The sequence below is a fragment of the Anopheles maculipalpis genome, chromosome X (assembly GCF_943734695.1).
Source record: "Anopheles maculipalpis chromosome X, idAnoMacuDA_375_x, whole genome shotgun sequence".
Lineage (NCBI taxonomy): Eukaryota > Metazoa > Arthropoda > Insecta > Diptera > Culicidae > Anopheles > Anopheles maculipalpis.
Window position 1 is genome coordinate 7,996,046 of NC_064870.1, and position 17,119 is coordinate 8,013,164.

At 45.0% G+C, this 17,119-nt stretch overlaps 1 protein-coding gene across 1 annotated transcript in view; it reads left to right on the top strand.

The window, feature by feature from the left end:
* The window catches only part of LOC126561166 (prothoracicostatic peptides), a 244,615-nt gene extending 238,698 nt beyond the window's left edge, over positions 1–5,917 (top strand). Inside the window, exon 3 of the mRNA XM_050217116.1 lies at positions 5,903–5,917. The gene's annotated coding sequence lies outside the window, so the exon portion shown is untranslated. The remainder of the gene's footprint in view (positions 1–5,902) is intronic.
* The last annotated feature ends 11,202 nt before the right edge of the window (positions 5,918–17,119 follow it).

Genomic DNA, 17,119 nt, shown 5'->3' on the forward strand with positions numbered 1-17,119 from the left:
AAACACGGGCACACCTTTCTCTCTTTTTTTCTTCTGCTACGTTCTTAATTCTGGGCCTGATGCTGTGGAAAAAAGGTTTTCGGATTTGTCATCTTCGGCCCGCGAACAAGCGCTGCTGACATATGTGCAAATATATAACCGGGACCCTTTGCAACTGCCAGGAGGGATTTAGGATGCGTTCTGTGCCCCACCAAACACGCAGCCATACTGCGCGCCCTCTGTATGTTTGTTCTGTCAGTGCAGAACCTGGTGATAATTACTGTTCGGTAGTATCGAACGGATGTACGGACCCTGTGCGACTCGTTTACTTTTTTCTCTTCTGTTTCCTGCTGCTGAGTTGTGGAATTTCGCGCAACTGTTTTAGTGACAGATCAGACCCCGAACATGCCGGATACAAACAAGGACAAGGATATGGTTTTTGTGTACGCCTTGTCCGTAGGTTCGAACGAATTCGTTCTAGTTCCGAGAAATTGCAACTGTCAAACGAATTTCGTCTTGGAGAAATAATGCCTAACAGCAACAATGCATTACAGTATGGAGCATTAAAATGTCAGGTTTCAGTTCAGTTTGAAGAATCAGTTTGCTTTTGAATATACATTTACAAATAAATCAAGAAATTTAAGGTCCTTGTGAGAAATTCATCCATCGAATAGCTTTTCTGCAACTTAAGCTCAGGTCTTACAGGCATATTTGTGAGACTTTTGTTCTACCCAATCGGCAATTCCTATCCTATGGAGGTCCTATAGAGAGAGTATGATATTCGAAAACGACTCGCCATTTTGGTGTCTTAACTTACTAGAAAAAGCTTCGCGACAGTACAGAGCACACTTTAATCTAATGGAAGACTGGTAACTGACTATGTATCTAATATGCAAAGATTTGCCAGTTTGTTCCTTGCTTAAGGACCTCCCACAACAGGCAGAACAAACTGGATTGATTTTCTTCGACATAAACCTAATTCTTGAGATCTCATACACTATGTTTGTTGATTGGAAAAAAATCCTTAGACTTCTGTTTTTGTAAACTCTTTTGTTTAATTTCCTACTTACACATTAACTCTATGAAGTATTTATTCTTTTTCTTGGCTTAACTAACGACCTCTAACAACGTCATGCCGAGTCATGGAGAGTCAGTCCTCATCACTACGGGGAGACGGTCCCCGGATGGGACTTGAACCCCGGTCCTGCCGTGTGAAGACCGGCGCCACTGTCTCCTACACCATTGGGTCGCCTCCACTATGAAGCATTGTGAAGAGCTTTTATATGCTGTTCTGATATACTGTTCTGTAGAAGAATTTAGACAACTCTCACTTTTCAAGATACACAACGCCTTATAGTTTCTGCTCGACGTTTCCAATCAATCGGGTTTTTACGAGTGGATTCTTGTAGATAAATACAGTTATTACCCAGTGACAAATGCATACTGATTCTGTTCACATTTCGCTTCGTTCGTTTCGTTTTCGTCCCAATATCGTGTCCGACCAAATTGAAGATTATAATGATGAGCTGTCGGTCATAGACGCGTCCAGTCTAGCACACACTGCAAGCACTAAACACAGGATTAATAAAGAGAAAATATTCTTTCGATGGAACAAGGCGGGGACTCGGAGGCCATGTTGGTTTGTGCGGTGCGTTGGAGGCCACTCCAAGGGTAACCTTCGCGCGTTTTGTGTCTTCTCGCCGCGTAACGCACGGCTCTATTTTCTTGAACAATTCTTCGCTAGCAGCGGTACATCAGCTACCCGCAACCAAACACACGAGGGGGAGCGAGTGGTGGGACGTCCGAATCGATAATATCGATTTTGGAAGCCACTCAAAGCATTCGTATAACCGCATGCTTCCTGTCGATGGTAGTAAACTTTACCAAGAGCAAAGTAGCTCTCAGCAAACGACCGGGGTGCCGAACCGGGAAATCAAAACCTGCCTGATCCTGATGGGAGACCAACAACAAACATTAAAAAAACTCCTTTGGGGGAGAACCCAGAAACAACAACAGACACAAAAGCAAAGTCGCAATGTTTCTATTTATGGGGCGGAGAAGAACACCTTCGAGTGCGCGCGCGCGCTCGCCCGTCCGTGCATCCTTCTGCCTTTGTGCCTTCCGAAAGCGGGTCGTCGTGATTTTGCGGTGAAACGACGTCATCGTGGACGTCCCGTCGGGGGAGTACTTTGCGTACGATTAATTGAAATAAAATTCATTACACATGTTTTGGGACCTGGTCCCGCTGGGAATTTTGTGTACGGTTAAGGGAAATCGAGAAAAGCTGTCAGTTGTTGGGACCTGCCGAAAGGAAGGGACCTGCCAGCTAGATTTACGTGCAAGTGTACCACGCTCGATGGTGGCTTGGTTCCTTGGGGAATCGGTGTGGTATGAGTTGTGCAAGAGGGCCTTGCTGGGCGTTTTTCTCTTTTTCCTTTTTGGTTCGCCGTTGGTTGCTCGAAACGGAGCGGAACGGTTTTGTGATTACGCTTTTCCAGGGATCAGGTTTCATGCTTCATCTGTACGGTTGGATTTTCCCTAGGCGTGTTTTTGGTTTTTGTGCACCGTTGCGCTGCACGTCGGTGGAGTGTTTTTTTTTTTTTTTGGAGGCCTACGCAAGAAGTATCGGGAAGATGCCGACGTTTGGGACTAATGGTTTGTTGTTAGGGACTCTTGCCGAAGTGCTGAAGTGCTTTTGGGCGAAAAAGTGCAACTTCATCTTGCGTCCAGAATGTCCTAATCGTCACCAAGCGAGTCCCAGACACAACAAGCGCTCGCCCGAACAAGAAAAGCAGGAACGTTGGAACGTTGGAAGCCTGAAAAATCCGGACCTGGATCTCTACATTCACTTGCATCGGCATTTAATTGAGTGACCGTTGCCGTTGGGTAATTGAATTCCATCGAAGACGACAGACCCATTCCTGATGGTACCCTTTTATCATCAGGGCGACGCAGCTTGAGGCTGGCAGTTGTGGGAGGTGAATTCTCGCTCAAGCGCATCGCCCAAGGATATTGGTAGGATTAAGGTCCCGGGTCGTACCCGTCCCAGGGACTTCATCATGCTTGCTATCACCACCGAGCGTTTCTATTCCCAGGACCCCCAAGGACAAATCGGGCCAGCTCACCGGTTGCACCGGAATGCTAGACGAGGTTTGGCGTCACATCGTCTCCGCACTGCCATCGGTGTTCGCTCCGGGATTCACTTTTAATGAACGAGCCAAGCATCGGCGGGAAGGGCAGAAACTTTGTGGAAAGCGGCAGGAAAGGACAGAAATGCCAGGCTTCTTGCCAGAGGGATTCGTACGCTGCACTGGGTTTTGATGTCGCATCACAATGTGGACGCATTGATGGGTTTGAATGCACGTTCGGAGAGGTTTTATTTAGATACTGTTTGATGCTGACAATCAGTTGCACAATAGCGTAACAGAATGGCATTTACAGTAAACGCTCTATCGGCACTATGTTTTGGTCCGATAGTTTACAACTATGGCTGACGGGCGTTTGCGTAGGGTTTTAAAATAATAAGTTTTGTTTATTATGCTGCTCAGCAATAGGTGTCTCGAGACGATGGAACGGTGAGACAATCGTTACTTACTTTCGTCTCAATGACGTGTAGGATAGCATCTTTCTGTAAAAAAAAGTTTTGTATCTTCAAAGCAGTATAGTTAATCGCATACAGGCTTATACAGTTCTTGTATGATTCGTGAGAGGTTTAGACTGTAACTTGAGAGTCTTCAGCTTGAAGTTTGGAGCTTTTTGATCCAAGAAGACTACATGGATTTTTTAGCAAATCGGTCTCTACAGTTGTATTCTTTATTTATTAACCGTGATGTACAGGAGTGTCGTAGGTAGTAATGAATTTAAATTGATTTTTTCGCATTCTTCAGCACAGTCCTCCGCTTTATCCGAAGGCGCATTGTTCAGGGAAAACGTGCCTACTACAGGCTCCACAAACTCCTGCGATCCAGAAGACTCCACACACGAAATGTACGATATACCGCACCTTGATACGTAGTCGGTACTCCTCTACGGGTATGAGTCCTGGACTATGCTGACGGACGACGCCAATGCACTCGCCATTTTCGGGTGGCGGGTGCTAAGGACTATCTTTGGCGGTGTGTGCGAGCAGGGCTTATGACGAGGTTCCTGGAAACGGATTGGCGACCTGGTCATGTCTACTCAATGTGCTCAACCCTAAGCAGGCCTAGAAGAAGAAGACCTAAGTCTTCCATTGGGTTATTCGATTCTTGAGGTGAACGAAATAGTTAAAAATCTGAAGGAATCAAAATTCCTAGAGTCAAGAATAAATTTTGTTTGAGGAAATACATGCTCAAAAGACAAGGCCTGCATAGAATGTTTTAGTAAACGATTATAGCAAGCTTATAGCAGAAATTAAGCGCAAGAAGATCACTAGTAGTATAGGATGAACATATTTTGAAGCAGTCTCACATACATCTGGTTCCATACAGAACTACGCCTTTTCTTCGAATAGTTGGGATTTGTTTTTTAGTAGATCGCTAAGATTATAGTCTGCTATAAATGTTGAACAATAAAAATGCTGACTTGTCTTTATCTTTGATTCGATTTAGCAAACAAACGATGCCTCAATCTGCGTCCATGAGTTTCAGAAGCTTCTTATCCGGCCGGGCCCAAGTTGAATACCATTCAACGCCGGCATTTTGTTTTTCGAACATCACGCCGGAAATGGACCGCCATAGCGACGGCCCGTTGCGGATCTCGTCCCATAGTCTTCAGTGCCAATTTGGCCGTACCGAAACCGCTCCGGGCTCGTAAAATGCAACACCCTTGCGCAGCACACACACACAAACATTTTCCTCGCTGATTGATTCATAATTCTTTTTATGATTGAAAAATAAAAATCAATTCCGTACGTCGTGCGCCAGACCCCGTCTGCCAATTAGCCGTCATAAATCATTCGTTTGCATAACTTAGGACACCCCCCCCCCCCCCCAATAGCCCCCCCCCAAAAGCCAATACGCCAACCCTCCCATGCACGGTAAACATATCATTGGCATGGCAGCAACGAAAAAGTCAGCTCGTCCCACCGTTCCGTCTCGTTTACAGTGGCCAGCAAACCAAACAATTGCGCTAATGATTTATGTAAACAGAAAAGTGTTGGCTTCAGCCTCCAGCGCACTTCTGCACGAATACGCCACTCGCGTGAAGAAGGCGAGCCCGTGGTGTGATTGGCAAGGAGAATTTTCTTTCTCCATTTTCCAATGCCCAGCATACAGATCGCTACAAGGAGGAGGGAGGGGGGGGGGAGGGAGGTGACGACAGGGATCAAGCCTTAGATGACGTTGATGATGATGATGATGACGGCGGTGGCAATGATGAGGTGAATTCGGCAACCGATTCGGGGGAGAAAAAAAAGAAATGGAGGGTCCCAAACCGAGCGTAATGTCTGCAATAAAACTCGAGGGAAGTTGCGCCCTCCCTAGGCACATCCCTGGCAGAGATTTAGAGGGAAAAGTGTACCATTATCGGTTTTCGCTACTTCTTTTATGCTTTGTTCGGGATGTGTGCGGTGAGCGAATTAATTCGATAGGTAAATATTAATACGCACCGAAACGGCACGTCCGGGACGGTTCGGAACCGCCGGATAGTCTGCGGAGATTGTTGGCCAGAGCCCGAAGCCGCTAGCGCGAGGAGAGCTAGCGCCCAGAACACCGGGCCTTGGAGGAGTTCAAGTCCCTAATGGCTGGTGGTTTAGCTACAAAACATGCAACCGGACGGTTCAGAATTCGTCGAGTCCTTGGATAGTTCCTTAGCTTGATGCACATAGTTTATACGAAACAAGTTGTGTTTATGACTGTTACTCAAAATCATTAGTTTATGACGCTTTGCATCAATTGGCTACGTCGTAGCAGGGCATATTTATGTAGGAGATATTGATTGGAAGACTCTATCAAACCATTTTGGTTCTAAAATAAAGCATCAAATTAATACCCGTGGCCTCGGGCCACGGTTCTGAGCTCTTCCCTTCAACACCTACCAAACATCTGCTAATCACTACACATCACTCCTCCGTACAATCGCTACTACCGCTTTCGGCCACGCCATTGATAGCAGCCCAACCTACCCCGCTTATTAAATCACCCCCAAGGATTGCCTAATCCGGAAAAAAACAGGAGGACACGCCGGAGTCGAATGGGTCGAAAACTTGACTACAGACAAATAAAAAGTATTTTAGGAATTAAAACTACGATAAATTTCTCGTTCCACCACCCAATCACCGTTGTTAGGGCGTTGCGGCAATAACCGGGAGCGATAGGCGGCATATGGTTTTGTGTTTTTTCCCCGAAAAAGGGGTGATCCGAGATGTATGCAGGAAGTTCGGTTTCGGCTAGTTTTTCCTTCAAGGCCGGGACACGTTTTTTTTTGGTGGGATAATAATTCGGACACGACAATGCGGCGGAAAGGCAGCCATACTCAAATATATATGAAAACAAATTCATGCAATCTGTGAGCAACAACAAAAAAAAAAGCAACCCTATTTTGTTGGTGAAAGTTTGGTTATCACTAACGCTTTAGAAGTTAGTTTCAGGTGTTGTTGATGTGTGTATGCGTGTGCAGAGCAAAGCTCAAACGTACGGAAGGATCTCATCATCAGAGTAGACTGGTGAAAAGTCCTGCCTGGGTCGTGAAGTCTGCAGGAGTTTCATCAGTGCTGCGCGCTCTAATATCTTTGTGTTTCACCCTACTTGTGCACAAGCGAATCCTTTAACACACACGAACGCATAACACACTCACAGGGGATTAATTTTACACAAAAATTAGATGCACTGTACCATTCTGGCAACGCTCATTGGAGAAGTGCCGCTATAGCTAGAATAGCAATTTATCCCGTGTATGTCTTCTCTCTTTACTCTGCCAGCATGGTTCGATTCGTCGGCAGAGGATCGTGACTTGTCTAGCCTCGCAGTTGCTATAAAATTATAGCCTCCCTATCCCAGTTGCAGTTAGGGCATCGCGTACTGTTTAACTTTTCTGCTGCTGTTGCCGACAAATTGCAGCCTACAGCCACAGCCTACGGAACGAACTCGGCAGTAACCCGGGCGGAAAGGAACGGGCAGGGGTTGAGGACACGCATACGCATTCAGCAGGGTAAGGATCGGTTCAACACTGGTAGCCACGTTTTGGCTGAAACTAACATATACGTTGCACCGAGGGTATCGTATCATTCACACAAGATTAGGATGCTAATACGGTTTTTGTTGCTCGGGAGCGAAAGCCCAACAGAAGAATGAAGACTTCCAATGCGTGTGTGTGTGTGTGTGTCTGCATGAAAGAAGCGAGGCACAAACATACAATAGCAAAAAGGGAGCAAGCCTAGAATGCCTGGATTGCATTCGCAACGCGTTCGCCAGGCTCGCCTGATACGTTCGCTCTGGACGAGGCAGAAAATAAAATCAAAACCATGCCGCGAAACATGCCCTTTGCCAAAACTTGGTCCCAGCAAATCGAAATGGAATTGTGGAAGATGGGAAAGCGCAAAATTTGTGTTATGTGGACCCTTTTTTTTTCGTTGTTGGTTGTTAGGTTGCCAGCCTCTAATGCTCTAATGCGCTGCGCACCACATACTTTCAGGGGCTGCTGCTCTGTGGCGGTGTTCGGGTGTTTTCGTCTTTTATCGGCCGCAAATCGGTCTCTCGTGTGTGCCGTGAGGTTCGCAATTCGCAGTGAGTGGAGGAAGAGGCGAAGGAGCAAAATCAAGAAAAGTGAAAATCGATTTTGAAGGACCCTATTGGCGCGATGAGGCCAATTGGTGCCTTGCGGCCCATATTGTGCCCTACAGCTCATGCGTGCAGCGCCTAAGCTCACATGCGTGTGTGTGTGTGTGTGCGAGGGGCAGGAATGTGTGGGCCATGAGAAATTAATTGCCAGCCCAGGATAAAAGCAGCCTGCAGTAGTTATACCTGGGCCAGCTTTTGCTGCCCCGGGAATGGAAAATAAAGTTGCAATTTCACTAATTGAATGGCAACCAAAGGAAGATTAGAGACGAAACGGTGGTGTTTCATCACAAAGCAGTGTTTCTCTGCTTTGCTTAGGGAACTCTGGGGTTTTTTTTGTTGTTGGTTCGCCGGAGGCGTTAAAAGATGATTGAAGTTTTTGTGGAGAATTTTTTCGCTCAGGGGTTTTATAGATGGGAAATGAGTTGGAATTTTCTTGTCGTATGATAACGGAAGACATGCGAATGCTTAGCTAAACGTGGAAGCCTAGTCTAAATTCCCTAGGAGCTACTTCAAGTTGATAGTAGTTCGCCATGTCGGCCATTTAATGCTATACTTGACGAAGTTCAATAGTCATCCCTCAGTACGGGCAAACGATCTGAATAGGATCGAGTCTTGGAGAGAAGACCAGTGACAAAGAAAGACGGGTTTTGCAGAGTTACGAGGGAATCCGTAAGGAACCTACGAGAAGGAAGTCGCGAGATATTGCGCTGGACACGCTAAAGGATGAATTAGTACTGAGACCTAACATACGACTCGCATTGCCGAGAATAAAATTTAAATGTTCGTTATACGCCACAGGAAATATTAAAATCTGTATCATAGTTGTTTCTTTGCTGTCAATCCCATCTCAATAGAATTAACTTCAAGATCCTTTAATCCAACAATCATCTGAACGTTATTGAGATCGTTTCTAAATAATAAAAACAGCGTTTTTCTTGACTTAACAACCAACTAGGTCATTAAGGGGAAACGCTACGTCTCGATAGTTTTAGCAAAATATGATTTGATTAAGTAAAGGATATCCTGCTTTGCTAAATTCACTAAGCAACCAGCAAACTGATATGAGTTCACAGCTTTAATGTTGGTACATGCAGGAATAGTAAGGCTTTAGATGCCTAGAAGTCCTAATAGACTTAACGCTCCTAACAAAAACAGCCTCTAAATTTTCGAAAAATGCTTTCGTAAATAAACTTTGAGATGAGCTTAAAAACACTTTTACAAGGTGTTTTCGACACATTGTAACTGTCTTTCTTTTATAGCAAAGAGACGCTTTGAGACGCCTTCTTCTTCTTCATGGCTTAACGACTTCTCTACGGATACGCCCGGCTATCGAAATGACTTAACTAGACTTGCCGATTTCACGTAGGTGGAGGAGTCGTATGGGATTTGAACCCAGGTCCGGCCGTTTGAAAACCGGCGTCGCTGTCGCCTACACCAACAGGCTGTCCCCAGTTGAGACGCGTTAAAGAGCATCAAAATGTAAAAAAACAATTCAGCATCATCAAAAACCACCGTTTAAAATTGTTTGAGACTAAAACGTGTTTCTTTGAGACGGAAGCTTCGTATCAAGCCAAAGTGTAATTATTATGTGCACATGTGTACTTGCCTTTGTGTCATTGTGTCTTTGCGACTATTGATTCATTTCCCTTTTTATGTGTGGTACATTCTAAATCGTCTGAAACTTCTCTCCTCTTTGTTGTCTGACGTGGTTCTTTGTTCATTGCGCGAAATAGAAGTCGGCGCACGGTATGACAGCCAGTAAACCTCCATGCAATCGACATGTCGTTAAGAATAATTCATCACCTTCGACTTCCAGTCAAGTTTTATTAGAAACCAACCTGTAACGCGCCACTTTCACATGCGTCTTTCCGATGCTGGAGGCCAGTCAAGCGCCAAGGCGGATCGGTTATCACTTCTTCCTTCGTCAACGTCCGCAATTCTTCCGCTGGGTCAAAGGTGACCGCAATGCCGATGGTGACAATGACAACGACTTTAGCAAATCTAAGGCCCCGCTGCGTTGATGGTAGTTGTAAGCAACGTTTTCACAGCTGCGGATTAACTTTATTTATCGGCGCAAATGTAAAAGGGGCCACTGTTACACCGGTGGCAACCGTTGGTGCGTAAAGCACTGTTTAAGCGCTGGCTAAGCGTGCCTTAAAACGTTACGGCTTAAACGAATCGCGCTCCGTCGTAAGGGGTCCCTTTCTCTCTCTCTCTCTCTCTCTCTCTCTCTCTCTCTCTCTCTCGAACTTTTTCTGCCAAACGGCTGTAATTTGGCGCATGGGCAAACACGCTCTAATTCGTAATGTTTTTTTTTGTTTGTTCTTGAAGCAGGTTAAGCACTTGTACGACTCTGGTCGTTTTCGTTATACATAAACTTCCCGAGCAGCAGCAGCAGCATTTATTGTAAGTCGCCTGCCAGCCTCATGAATCTATATCTAATTAGCAGTCGGCTAACCCCACACACCCCTTACATTAATCGAGCGCGAGCATCGAGTTTCGCACTCATGGTTCTAGTGGTCCTCTGGCGACTTCCCATGCCACTCCCAGGCACATCATCACCTGGGCTTAAGACGTTAATGCTAGAGTTAATTTATACCGATTATCGTGTTGCGATTGGAGTGCAAGAAAAAAACCGGGCAGCAGGGGGAAAAACACAGACACACACACACATTTAACAGGGGCCATTTGGCGCGTTGGAATGCATTTGGAAGGTTCATTCTTCCCGATGAATCTCTGCGTTTTTTTTTTGGCATTCTCTCATCGTCGTCGGGTTCGTCGGGTTTTCTACTAGCCACAAAGTGTGCGCTTGTGATGAGTTGATAGGCATCACAGAGCAGCAGCCTTCAGCTCCTACAAGAGGTCTTAAGAACCTCTAACAAAAAAAAAATCATTCAACCGAACCGAACGCGTAGGAACAAGCACTGCATTAACCGTAGGCACGAAACCGACCGAAGTCAATAGGCCCTCATTTCTCATTTCGGTTCTCCGGTGCGAAAGTTGTTGCAGTTTTGCGTATTGCTGCCTCGCTTGGTAGGTTTTCCATATTTCCCAGCTTTATCTCGATCTCGATTTTAGTGTACGCTCACACGAACCTCTCCTCAGACCCTTTCGTTTTTGACGCTTGTTAACAACTGGCCTCTTGCCTTTTTTTTTTGCAGTCAAAGGTTCGTAAAAAGGGAAATTCTTGTCTTTTTTTCCTCATTCGAGCTTTCTTTTCTCTATCCCTCTCCGTGTCGCGCGAGGTGTGTGAGAGTGTGGAAACGTTCAAGAGGTGGGATTAATTAGGGGTTAAGAGTTAAGAGGAGTTAGCTGTGTACCTCGCAGACTGTACGCGTGTAAAACGCTTTGGCCGATGTGCTGATCGGTGACGTGAACGTGGGCATTCATGAATGTTGGCAGCCAGCTGGCAAACTTGGTGTAAAGGGGCTTTTCTTATCGTGATCTTAATTGCTTTATCAGCCCAGAGACATACATCTGAACCAGCGATACAGTAGATGGAAAAGGGTTGTTTTCATTTTTTGGAGACCGGATCAGGCATTAGATGCTTTGTTTTATTCATTATATTTCATTGCAATTGTTGTTTTTTCTTTTATTTTTAGTTAAAATGTTTATTTTTTTGTTCCATTATCTTTCAACAGCAAGCTTTTTATATTTAAAAAAATGAGCTTATACTTTACATTATAGTTTTGTTTGTTTTTAATTTTTTGAAAGCTTTGCTACAGCCGATTTTTTTTATTTATTGCGTTTGTTAACATGTTTTCTCTGCTTGTTATCTTTCTCTTGTGTTTATTCATTTTATTTTATTGTAATTTGATCTTTTCTTTATCTTAGTTTTCAGTTCTTCCTTCTTTTTACATGTTTTCGAATCCTTTTTCTGTTTTTTGAAAAATAAAAATAATCATAATTCAAAACAAAACTTTATTGCTTTATTAAATTAGTAAAAATTATTTGCTAGAATTAAAAACTGGCTCCCAACACACAAACAAGAAAAAACAATCTAAAACATAGTAAAGAAAAACATCAAAACAAACATATGAAGCGTTTAATTAGCAGATAGAGTTAACAGTAGTTGACAGTAAATTGGAAGAATAAATAAAATTAACTACACATTTCTCTCAATATGTGCGATACAATGGGCGAAAATGAAGTATCTTACCCTTTCCCCACCCTGGCGAAGATAGCTTTCCATGGTAATTAAATCATTTTATCCATTCCTAATCTCGTTACGTAATGTTAGCCCTGATTTGTCGCATAATAAAACGGTCGCTCTACATGTCAGCAAACAGCAGCGAGCATACAGAGCATCAGGACGAAGGTAGAAGGTCAAGTCATGTCCAATGCAGACAGAATGAACCTGATAAACCGAAGTTTCCCATTTACAAAAGTTTGTCACACTGTCAGGATGGTTTTTTTTTTGTCTTCTTTCCCCTGGTCAGGAGGCCCTTAGCTTCCCGCTGCCCTACGATCTCTAGAGAGGACCCGTTCCCGAAGACCTGTCCGGGGAATTCGATTTGCTGGGGCAACCTGTGGAATGTAGTGCGTTTTCGGTCGCTTGTTTTCCTCCGTCGCGCAGTCATAATTGAGTTTGAAATTCGATACTTTAATGGCTGGCTGCCGGATCCATGCTTCTGCTCACTAGCGCGCTTGACGTCGTATTGAATTTTTGTTGTCCCGGGTTTGAGATATTTGACAGGGAGACAACCTGTCTCTCGGTGGAACAGTTGAAACGCAGTCGAACAAAGGTGAACGTACAGCACGAAAAGGAAATATGTGTGTGTGTGCACGACACGTAATAAAGCGAAAAGGAAGTCATTTCCAGCGCTAATCAGTTTAATTCATCAAGAAGCTACCCAAACCCGGGTGATTATCACACTTTATCTAAGCTGACCCGGCTGCATTCGGGGGAAAAGGGATCGGTTCGGTGGGGTGGACGGTGAGCCGAAGAGCACCAGCTCCTATTTCAAGGTCTGCAGGAGTACCAAGTTCAACGCGGCGGTGCAGTCGGTGCTGAGTCACGGCTAATGACGATGACACTGTCCTCCGGGTCATTGCGGAGGATGGCTGGCTGGGTCTGCTGTTTCTATTAGCTGTCTCGGGCCGTCCACTGTCTTATTGCTCATTGTCGATAATACCTGTCATTCAAAGAAAAGATGATCGCCGCAGGTACCTACCGGTATGACGGAATGTCGGAAGGTCACTGACAGCTCGGCTCGGCTGTAAAAGTGGGTGTTACGCGGGGATGCTGCCTAGGATACTTGGTGGGCAAAAACCGCAACTGGATCCTGTTGTTCTGTGCGCGCTGCGTACAGAATTGGTAGAATTCCGAACACAAAAAGCAGTACGAGAGGTCTCATGGGCTACTGGGTCAGCAGGTTTATGACCGGCTGGTGTTGAAGCCGTTTGCATGCAAAGCATTCGGATGACTTGACACCAAAAGTTGCTTCACCAAGAGCCTGAGATGGGGCGGACGCGAAGGAAAGCCCGAGCAAAGGGGTGGGGTAATAAGGAGGAACCTTATTTAATAACATAATTACCAACTTTATGTTACGCTCACCTCAAAGTGAACCAATATCGGTTGTGGTGTTGAAAACTGAGATACTAATACCTCGTTGACGTAGAGGCTGTGTGTGTGTGTGTGTGCGTGCGTGGTTTGAGGGACCTCTTCTGCGCGTCAAGTCAAGGAAGCGTGAGGGCATATGGGTAATAAAATAATCGTAAACTGTTTTACTGCCGCTCAATCTACGAAGATCCGGTCCACGGGCTAAGGTTAGCACGGGCCACAACTTTACGACAGGCAGAAAATGATCCACACGGTGAGCGAGACAGCATGATAGAGAAAGAGATCTTAACGATGCATGTAAGATTTGCGACCCGGGTGAGACGTTCCTTTTAGCTTTCATCAGCATCGCAAGGTCGCGCGCTACTGCACGGTAACACGAGCGCGCTGTACCGTCAGTATCTGCACAAAGATCGACATTGCGCCGAGCCGAGCTTTACGACCGTACGAACAAGTTGGGAGACTATTTTATTGCACCGGTTGCACCTACTCCGTACAGGTGCAACGAGACCGCATACACCGCACGATTGAGTCCTCAGCTGGCCAGCTACCGGAAGGCGAGAAGCGGTCGTAAAGCAACGCTCAGTCGTCAACCCTGACCAACACACCCGCTTACTGGTGAACTAGCCAGGGCCCGCTTGTGCGTCGCGATAACATGGGAATGTTGAGTAATCAAATGATGAAACTGCAATCCGCCTTGAAAGCGTAATCGATTCTTGCAGAAAGAAAAATCTTCGCCTGGAAGTGCTTGCCCTTGTTGGCGCTTTCTGTTGAGGTTCGAACCATTAATCCTACCAGATCTCTCTAATCTCCGCACGCTTAACCATTCCTTAGACAACTTCTGTCAACTATCGATGAAGATTTTTTGCCTGCCGCCCCTCATCGATGGATATAAACGCTTGAAGTGATCCACTTTGCCGAGTGATGTCTTTATTTTCTTGTAATATTTTTTGCGCACAGTTAAGATGAGTGCAGCGCGAAATACTCGAAACACACACACACGTAGCAGAAGATAATTGCTCGACGCATAACGCGTACTTAAGTTTCGCCCTGCTCAGGATCGTCTGGCTGCAACAGGTTAGGCGAGAGCTATATTCTATTTGCACTGTAAGGCGTTCAGCCGATAGTTTATGACTCTGTGCGTGATCTTTTCATTTTTCTCTCACAAGCTTACGCTTAAAGCTGGTCGCACTATAAAAACGATCAAGTTTTGAGAATTAGCACCCCGAAGCAATTAGCTCTTTCGAGGAAATAATTTAGATTATCCGGTAAAAAGATAATATATGGTAATCGCTGCCAAGTCCACGGCGACTAATTTTGCTAAGGTTGTGTTTTTTTTATATGGTCGTATCACTAATGGCCGGTTTATTATTGCTGATTTTACCCGTTTTGCTGAATCTGGTAGTTGGGGGGTTTAAACGCAATAAAGAAAGAGAGAGAGGGAGAGAGTTTTAGTCCAGAGTCTGAAGCTCATAAGTGTTGAGAAATTGAAGTCAAGAAGTGAAATGATTAAAATCAGTCTCCTAATCATCGATGGCTTGATAAAAGGAGGCCAGTTTCACGAATTCTACTTACGTTAGTAAAGGACTACTGTCAACAGAGTTTCCTGTACTGGATATCCTGGGATATCTGCAACATTCGGCATAGCTCGTCTAGTATTAGATTGGCACATCCAATCCACTCTTGGGTACGCATGCTTTCAACACCATAAACCGAAAATATTACATCATACTCTGACGCTGACTACCTGAATAACAGAGGTCCTTATGTGGAGTGATCAAAGACTTGGATGACAATTGAATTCTTATCATCAGGAGTTCCTAACAAGTGCCTTACAATAAAATCGTATTTGTTTGTTTTGAGTTAAGGTCCCTTATAATTTCTCTACTTGCTTACTTCTTCTCCACCTAATTCAACATTTTTTTTGAGAATTTACAAGCACAGAACGAGCCTTACTCCTCTTGAAGTCCTGCTTGATGTCCTCTTGCAGTACCGCTTTTGCACGCCGAGCCTCAGAAAACCAAAACCCATTCCAATTTCATACCCAAGTCACCGAGGGCAACCCACAAATTAGGCCACTGCTTGCACAAACGTTTGTCATGAATCTTCACTTGCGCCTTCCTCGCGGCGCCCATTCTTCTGCGCCGCTGTCAATTCAACTAGTTCGCGATCTATGGCCGAGCATGCCTTTTGTTTCGTGCAGGAAGGAAAGGTGTTTACCGATGTACCATCGGTGAGGGGCCCAATCATCGCACAATCGGCCTAATTCGATCAGGGCTTCGTGCGTCCGTAAGAGTATCTGTCAAAAGTTTGTCAGATCTCGCCTTTGCGATCGTGTTGCCTTGTACTGATCCGCGCTGTCTCCCGTCTCTCGATTTGCTCGCTCGGTGTGCGTCGCCGGTATGTGCAGCTTAGGATGTGTTTATTGAGTTTTCTGTTTTTTTTTGTACTCTGTGCTGCTGCTGCGTGTTTCAATAATTTCTCGGCCCATGCGCAAGGCTTAGTTTTGATTGTTTCCTCTTTTTTTTCTATTCTCCCTTACAGCTCCTCCCCAAATAAGCTTCTCGATTGTTTTGTGCATTGTGCAACACTATTTTTTTCATTTTTTTCCCCCAAGATTTAATGAACCATCACCACCAGAAGAGCGATTCGAGCGATCTCCAATGATTTCGAACAGCTTTTTTCTTTCCTGTGCATGGTATTGACAGCCGTGAACTGTCATGCAGGTGGGCATGGAATTTGTCTTGAGCTTCAGATTGGTCTGTTTCCGTATTTTTTGGCATGTTTGTTTTCTAATGCGTTTGCTCTTCTTGATCTAAATGGTTGGTTCCCGTCTCGTTAGATTTCTCATTTGTTTCATCCGATCCACCAAGCGTTTGACGTTTCCGGTCAGATCGAGGCAAACGTTTTCTCACTCTATGTTTTTTTTTTCGGGCTTTTTTATATCCCTCCCCATGCAGGATGGAACCTTTCCTGCGAAGATCCAGACATTCTTTCCCGCACCACCCGTTACCTACGTTCCTTGCGCTTCACTTCCTTGCATTACCTTTGCCGGAGCTATTCTTTATAACTTTTTTTCTCCGTTTTGTTGTTGCTGTTGGTTTTGTTTTGGCATACTGTCTCTCACGACACGGAGAAGGGAAGAACCACTAAGCTACTCCTACCGCTTCGATTTTTCTTGGGGTGTTTATAATTTGATTTTATTATTGATCTAAATAAAAGATTTCCTAAATTCCTTGTCAGCTTTCTCCGCCCGCGCGGCCATCGCGCGCGCCGCTCGCAGCCCAACGTCCTGAAGACAGATTGATCGGTGTGTGTGAGTGTAGATTGTTTCCGCTGCTCCAACTGCCAAACCCTAGGCGAAAGGTTTAAGGGCATCGTTTTTATGTGTTTCTTCCCTTTGGACTTTTGCTCCAGTTCGGCGGTTTCATCGACACTGGATTAAGTCGTTGTGGCTATTTCCTGTATTTATGTGTGTGTGTGTGTGTGAGTGTATCGAGGCTGCCAATGCGTCGTATGATGGCTTTACTTTTATGTTACATTTCTTCGCCTTTCGCCTCTGCTGAGAGACGGATTTTTTTTTGTCTCTTTACTGGGATAAAAACTAAACCAACAAATACGTCCCTTTCGCCTTTCATAGTTGACGGTTTCCCAACAAAAAAAAAAAAAAAAAAAAAAATCCACATACAGCGCTGCAACAAAACAAGGAGGAAAAACAAGAGGTAAAGGAAAACGAAAGAAAGGACAGATATACGCAGACGAGCGGGAGAATGTTGCGCCACAGCCATATGCACACGCAGAGATACGGAGGCCGGGCATTAAG